Source organism: Sciurus vulgaris, assembly GCF_902686455.1.
Source record: "Sciurus vulgaris genome assembly, chromosome: 1".
NCBI lineage: Eukaryota > Metazoa > Chordata > Mammalia > Rodentia > Sciuridae > Sciurus > Sciurus vulgaris.
The window spans coordinates 187,228,627-187,237,040 of NC_136461.1; the positions used below are offsets into that span (position 1 = coordinate 187,228,627).

General features: G+C 33.4%; 1 pseudogene across 1 annotated transcript; it reads right to left on the reverse strand.

The window, feature by feature from the left end:
- Nucleotides 1–5,536: 5,536 nt before the first annotated feature.
- LOC306668401 (glyceraldehyde-3-phosphate dehydrogenase-like) lies at nt 5,537–6,817 on the reverse strand (annotated as a pseudogene). The gene has a single exon. The product of its transcript is annotated as a glyceraldehyde-3-phosphate dehydrogenase-like (transcript).
- Nucleotides 6,818–8,414: the final 1,597 nt, after the last annotated feature.

The following is an 8,414-nucleotide window of genomic DNA, read 5'->3' on the forward strand; positions in this document are numbered from 1 at the left end:
GTGGGCTAATAATTATAAATTGAAGATGTTTCCATTCCATTTCTTTTTTTTTTTAAATTTAGTGTTCTATAGTCATACATAGTAGTTGAGTTCATCATCTTCTAATGAGAAACTCTATCTGGTTATTTTGTTAAAAGTTCAGTTCTTCCAGGAGGAGTAGGGTAAATTCTTGATTCTATTTACTTACCCAATATTACGAATAAAAATGATTGGATCTCAAATCTTATAACAGGAAATGTATGTTTTCAAAAGATTTTTTTCTTCATTTTCCTTTCATTGGTGCATTATGGTTATATACAACATTGGAATTCATTGTTTAATGTTCATACATGTACACAATATGGAAACATTTTGTCTAAGCTAGTCATGTAATATTTGATAACTTAATTTTAACCTCAGTTTTTCCTACAATTCCTACAACTCAGTTATTTTTATAATATCCTAAATGATTTTTGGTTAAATACAAATGTGGATACTTTGTTATTAAACGCACTAAAAAGAGATCACCATAAGTAAAATCTTTAGCATGCTAAATTCTAAAAGGAATTCCTGACCTCCAATATATTTATCTTGCAAGAGAGAAAAAATAAACCACATAATGCAAAATGAATAGAGATAATAAGAAATAATCTCTCCCTTCAAAGAAAAATGATCATTTGAAAAAGGCAAAAAATAGTTGATTAAAATCTCAAAAAATACATCTTTTGAAAATACTAGGAACATGAACAAATCTGACAATATTAATAGACATATAAAGAGAGGTTAAAAAAATCCTGTGATTTGGAACAGGCACATAATTTAATCATTAGAAACTAGATAATAAGTTTTCTTTTATAGATATGCTAATTATTCAATTATAAGTGATATTATCTGTTTTTTTTTTTTTTGCATATGCACACCTCTTTCCCCTGACTTAGCAAGACTCCATGGTATAACAGATAGTCTAATAATTGATGCATCATAAAATGGATTCAATTTGAATTAGGAAATTTGAAAAAACATCGTCTTAAGTGTCAAGTATTTTTAAAGTATAATTGTTCCTCTCTACCTCATTACTTCCTGTTAACATTTTTCACATTATCAAAAGGTCATTCCATTTTATACTACTTAACTGATTAAGAGTATAAAAATGGAAAGTTTTATAATTCAGATTATTATTTTTAAGAACAAATAGCCTTATATTTTAAATTTATAGTTATATGCTTTATGTTAAAAAGTAGAAGCAGTATAAGAATCAAGTAATCTGCAATTCATCCCTAGTTCCACCATTTAAAAATTACTAATTTTATTATTAAGTGAATATTCTTCTAGGCTTTCATAACAAAGCTGGGACAGGGTAAATAAACATGATGGGAAAAGCAATTTTATCATAAGACTACAATAAAATTCTATATAATGAATTTTATTTTCTCACATTAAAAGGAAAATGAACGTAAAACTGAATTACTGGTTAAATGTCTATCTAAGAATATATTAATCTTAAAAGATTCATTTACATTATAGGGATAGCAGTCTTTCTTTGAATTACTACTTTGATTTACTTTTGCAATGAGTAGATTTTCCTTTGTTAACATCTCAATCCTTCAATAATAAATGATATTTTTATCTTATATGTTCACATCACTTTCACCTAACTTAGCAATTTTCCTTGCTTATACCATTTTGTTTTAACATAGTTTACAACATTTTTATCTAGTTGTCAGGTCATGACTATGTAACTACCTAAGTTTGTTCAAATGTTAATATTTAGATTAATTATTTGACTTCTGTAATTTATCATAGGAGTTTTACTGTAGCTGCTGGTTTTGGTTTGGTTTGGTTTGGTTTATTTTCTTATTAGGAATTTCTTTAAAAATCTGATAAGTAAAAGAAACCAGACTCAGAAAGTCAGTGGTCAAACATTGTCACTCCTATGCAGAAGCTATAGCAAAAAAGAGGGGAAAATAGGGAATGGATTCCATGAAAATGGAAGGGAGCTCAGTGCAGCAGAGGTAGGGGATAGAGCTGGAAGGAGGAGGTATAGGAAGTGAGGAACATTGCAATAAAATTGAACACATATTACTATGTATATATATTAATATACCATAGTGAATTTCACCTCTGTGTATATCTATAATGCACTAATGTCAACAACTATAAATAAATACGAAGAGGATCAAGAGAGTAGAGGAAAGAGAACAAGGCAGAGAAGAGGGGAGGAAAAGGGGAAATACTGGGAAAGGAAGTGAAGCAAATTTTGTGCCAGGTTTGTATGATATGGCAAAAAGAACCCCAACGTTGTGCATAACTAGAATGCGCTAATAAAAACTTTTTAAAATACTGGTATCCTTTGGCTACTGTGATTTTACAAAAGGTCTTGAAGTTACCTTCAAATTAAGTGTCTTGGATCTAATTTTTCTCTCAGAACAATCTTCTGTTTTCTTCCTGCCTTTCCTACTGCCTTGAAAAATTCAAGTCAGCTTGATTTTTGTCTCCTTTAGTTGGTTACTTTCACATTAAAGATTAGTTCCTCAATCCTTGATGTTCCATAATTTATAAGCATTTTTAATCAAGATCTTTTTATCTCATTATGTATTATCACCTTTATGAATATGTATGAACATATTTTATATATGAATATATAAATAATGTTATCAAACAAATGAGAAAAATGTTAAGTAGGTTTCTCTCTTACATTTACTCTAAATAAATTTAATGGAATGTAAATTGTACATAGCAAATGAAAGTGTAAGTATAATATTGGACAGATAATGCTCTGGTTTTATGTTCCCTAACTTGTAACACATTCCTGACCTTACAAACGTAGTCTATCATAACCTAGCATCAGAATTCAAATTTATGTCTCTGAGAATTACTTAGAACCTCCGTTCTAGATTCTGCTTATATTTAGAAGAATCTGAAATATTTTTAAACACCAATAAGGGAAAGATAATGCATTTAACTGTGATTTTATTACTAAGAGCCTATTAGTAAATCACTTACTAATGCAGTTTTTTCTACACATAATAGAATGGAGAGTAATGGTAATGAGGAATTAATAATAAGACCAATAAGGAAATTAATCAATTAAAATTGGAATCACCTGCAAAACAAAGTTTCAAATGAACATGTTTCTGGAATCGAATTTTATATTTTATAAAAGAATATACAGCCTCATATTAAATTTTCCATATTAAATATTTCATTTATATTTTTGTTTAATGCTACTTGATAATGAATTTTTTTACAGTAACCTATGCTCTAAGATGCTTTATGATCTTACCAAATCAGAAATCTAAAAATATCAATCTTTTCTTTGATGGACTTCCAAAAATACATCCTTTTTACTAGAACTTTAATGAGTTGAGTGCTTTCCTTTAAGTTTTAACTGAAAAGTTCAACTCAAGTTTGAACTAATTCCAGAAATATGAAATTTAAGTATATATTTTATTAAACCTAGGGAAGATTGAGATGTAATTAATGAACTAACAAAAAAGTAGTTTATCTTGTTATATAGAAAATTAATTATTCATTAGAGACTTGAAGAACTAATTCTCTTTCTTACTTGTCTAAATTATTATTGAATATGAGAGTAGAATTTAGGTAGAGCTAAAATTACTCACTTGCCAAAAAATATAATACCATGCTATCACAAGACTATGTAAGGTTTACAAATATGTTACAATCTTGGGAACAGTCATTCACAGTTTCAGAATGAATGCTTAATCCTGACTTCTTTATTGATGATAAAAGAGGATGAGCAATAATAGAATGTGGACTTAAAGCGTGATGTTCACTATAATGCATCCTTCTATCAAAATTGTTTTTTCTTGTGCCTTCAATTTTACCTCATTCATCAAATGCCAAACTCAATTTCTAATTTATGAACCAAAACTTTAGCACCTATTTACTTAGGTACATTTTGGGGTTAACATTTAAAATATATTTATTTTGAATGTAAAGGATCATTTTGCAACATAAGCACTTCTATAATTTCTGCTTGGGGAAAATTTGAGAAAGAGCAAATTTACATAGTCTAAGAGGAGTTTGCCTCTCTGAGAAGGTCATGCATTGAGTTATGTACTGCTGCACTAGATAGTTCAAAGGGAATTTTCCAGAAACTTTACCATATACACCATACTAATAAGCCAAGGGGAAAATAAAGCATAAATGATCAGATATGTTGAAAAGTAAGTTAATCAGCTTCTGAAGGGAGGTGAGCCCTTTCAAATCTGGTTTCTAAGCAGTATTTGAATAACTGTGAGTAATGTAGATAGTTTACTGAATTAATATCCCTGTTTTAGTGAAAGAGCTCTGCTTCTCTTTCTCCCTCCTACTCCTCCATCCTCTGATTAATAGATTTTATTTCTTAGAACTGCTTAGACTTTTGGAAAAATTGAATATATATAGATCCATGAGTTTTTATATACATCTTCTGCCCCTTCACGGGTTTCCCTATTGTTAACATCTTCCATCATTGCAGGTCATTTATTATAATTATTTAACCAATATATTGATAGATTTTTCTTAACTAAAATTTGTGGTTTATATTTAGGTTCATTCTCTGTGTTGCTCAGTTCTGTGAATTTTGCCAGATGTGCAATATCATAATAATTATAATTATAGTATTACTCAGATGTTTCCTTTTCCTAAAAATCTCCTGAGCTCCTCTTATTCATCCCTCCTCTCTTCCATACCAACACCAACACCTAGCAACCACTAATCTTTTCACTGTCTCTATAATTTTGCAAAATAGGCCTCTTTTAGGATTCCATGCTAGTTTGCTTTTCCATCTAAATCCCACAAAGATTGTTAATATTCAGTAACTCTAAGAAGGAAAGTATACATATGTGGAAGTCAATCTCATGTTGTTCCACTGAACACTCTATTCATAGTCTAAAAAAAAAAAAATAGACTCGGGCTATAATGCATGGTATAAGAACCGTGACAAAATTTTTGTAGCTGAGAAATTTTGAGACATCTAGGATTGAAGGAAAGCTTCTCCATAATTCCATTGAATTGCTATGACATGCAACAAATAGGGGGAAAGAAGTATTGTTAAAATAACTTCCTGAATTGTCGACAGCACTAGAACTTTTCTGTTCATCTATTATAGCCATGGAAATGTTGATCATCCCATATTTATAAGAAATATTAAGATAGGATATAAATTGAAATATAAAGACAGAACAGGAGAACAACTAATTAAAAATGAAGCTATTGCATTAAATAAAACTTGAAGCATTTACTTATACAATTTAAGCATAACATGGGCAATAAATTAAATTTTTATAAGTAATGAATTTCTAACATGTATTTTCATTTCTGATCGCACTAGGATAATGTGAAAAACTTTCAAACAGATAAGGTCTAAGATTTGCTCTACTGATTAGGGCTACATTCTACTTCTTATATTTTCCACATTCCCAGATTTTCTCTCTGCATTTGTTCTGCAGTTGTTTTTCATTTGTTGATCAGGTTGGATCATTGCTATCTGATAGCAGGACCTTTTTATCTCCCTGCTCCTAGAACACATATTTTTTTTTTTTTTTTTTTTGGGTACAGTGAACTTTATTGATGGTATGTGACAGTAGGGCTCCCTAAGCCCCTCCCCTTCTTCAGGGGATCTGGGATGGAAATTGGGAGAAGGGGAGATTCTCAGTGTGTTGAGGGACTGAGTTAGGGGCAGGGATTCCCCAGCTGAGGGCCTCTCTCTTCCTCTGTGTTCTTGCTGGGGCAGATGGTCCAGGGGCTCTTACTCCTTGGAGGCCATGTGAACCATAAGGTCCACCACCCTGTTGCTGTAGCCAAATTCATTGTCATACCAAGAAATGAGCTTGACAAAGTGGTCTTGAGGGCAATGCCGGCCCCAGCATCGAAGGTGGAAGAGGGGTATCACTGTTGAAGTCGCAGGAGACAACCTGGTCCTCTGTGTAGCCCAGGATGCCCTTGAGGGGGGCCTGCTTCACCACCTTCTTGATGTCATCGTATTTGGCAGCTTTCTCCAGGTGACAGGTCAGATCCACAACTGACACATTGGGGGTGGGCACACGGAAAGCCATGCCAGTGAGCTTCCCATTCAGTTCAGGGATGACCTTGCCTACAGCCTTGGCAGCTCCAGTGGATGCAGGGATGATATTCTGGGCAGCCCCATGGCCATCACGCCACAGTTTCCCAGAAGGGCCATCCACAGTCTTCTGAGTAGCAGTGATGGCATGGACTGTAGTCATGAGTCCTTCCACAATGCCAAAGTTGTCATGGATGACCTTGGCCAGGGGAGCTAAGCAGTTGGTGGTACAGGAGGCATTGCTGACGATCTTGAGAGAATTGTCATACTTCTCATGGTTCACGCCCATCACAAACATGGGGGCATCAGCAGAAGGGGCAGAGATGATGACCCTTTTGGCACCGCCCTTCAAATGAGCCCCGGCCTTTTCTCCATGGTAGTGAAGACACCAGTGGACTCCACAACATATTCAGCACCAGCATCACCCCATTTGATGTTGGCGGGATCTCGCTCCTGGAAGATGGAGATGGACTTTCCGTTGATGACAAGCTTCCCATTCTCAGCCTTGACTGTGCCATGGAATTTACCATGGGTAGAATAATACTGGAACATGTAAACCATGTAGTTGAGGTCAATGAAGGGGTCATTGATGGCAACAATATCCACTTTGCCAGAGTTGAAAGCAGCCCTGGTGACCAGGTGCCCAATACGGCCAAATCCGTTCACTCCGACCTTCACCATCGTGTCTCAGGGACGCGGCTGGCACTGCAGGAGTTGAGAAGATGCGGCTGTCTGTCGAACGGGGAGGAGCAGAGAGCGCCGGGGGAGGGTGCAGTCTCCCTTTATAGGAACCGGAGTGGGGCAGAACACATATTATTGATGGTAGTGATTGTGTTTTTGAAAATGGGACTCACATCAGCTCAGGGTCATCATAACCTCGTTTCCATTGAGGTGATTTAGATTTTTCTGCAACTCTTCACTATTTCTATAGCCATTGTGAGCTTCTTTCAGTTGTTTCTTCCAACTACTGATCACACACATTTTTAGCATCTCAGTGTACTTGAGTCTTTATTATGAGTTCCCTATTGCCAAGGGATTTTTATCAACTAATCCCTAATCATCAGCTGATGCTGATCTTCTGAGTACTACACCATTTCTTCTATAGATGTCTTCACCAGCCCAAAATCTTGCTCTTCAACAGCAGGAAGCTCTTCCTTGTTTCACTTGAAGGTCCTGTAGTGAAGCATTTGCCTTTATTAACATCATGGACCATACTATATTACACACTAGAGCACAAGTTTAATGGGAGGTTGAGAGGGCATAGTAAACAATACACAATCAACTCAGCATAGTGCACTGGCTGGGGATATTTGCATATGAACTATTCATGCTCAAAAATACACTGTAGTTATTTTTGAGGAAAATGTGTTGGAAAAGAGTAGCTTTAACATACTTGTGTCCTATGTTGTGTGGCATTAATGGGAATAAATCTGTTTTTTGGATTTGCTCAAAAATTCTAAAGTATAGGAATAAAACTAAATACTCAATTTGCTTCTCTCCAAAATAGTCATCAAATGACCTTCCTCTTTCTGTGCTGCAATGAAGCCCCTTACTCTTTGTGTAGCTGTTATGGAAAACTTCCAGTGCTTCTTGCTATAGTTTTCAGGAACTTACAAACTGAAGACTATATAAATGCCCATGTATAATACAACTTTAGAAGATTATTTCTTTTCATTTTATTCCTGATTAGGATAATGGGAATCCTTCTCACTTTCCAGTGGAGATTAACATATTTAAAACACTTGATCATGTTGAAAGATCAGGGAAAAAATGGATCAACAGAGATCAGTACAGAGATCTTCTAAAAATCAATAATGATAGTAATAACAATTGTAAACATAATAACAATAATAAAACACTCATCATTACACATAATAAACCAACTTTTGCTGAGCAACACACTCTACTTTTTAATGTCATTTGCTTCTCACATTATTCCTTTGTAGCATGACATATCACCAATATAAAAGAGAATCTTAAGGCTTAAAGCATATCACATTTAAATATTTTATACTTACACCCAATAGGAAAGTTGAATAAATGTAGTTTTTAATCACAATTTTTCATTATAATTTATGCCATTTATTCTTGAATAAAAGTGAGACATTCTTTTAAATGTTTATGTAAACTTAAGCTATTTTTTGGTCTCTTTGTTTGAATTATATTTTAACTTTAAGTTTATAATTTAAAAATCATAGGATAATATTACATAACACTTATTTTTACTATTTACTAGCAAATGACAATCTCTTATCTTTTATAATATCAATTATGTCTCTAAATAAGTTTATTTCAGATGTCACAGATTAGATTTTATACAAAATAACTTTTTTCTTTATAAAATTTCTTCATTATATATTTAGTGTCC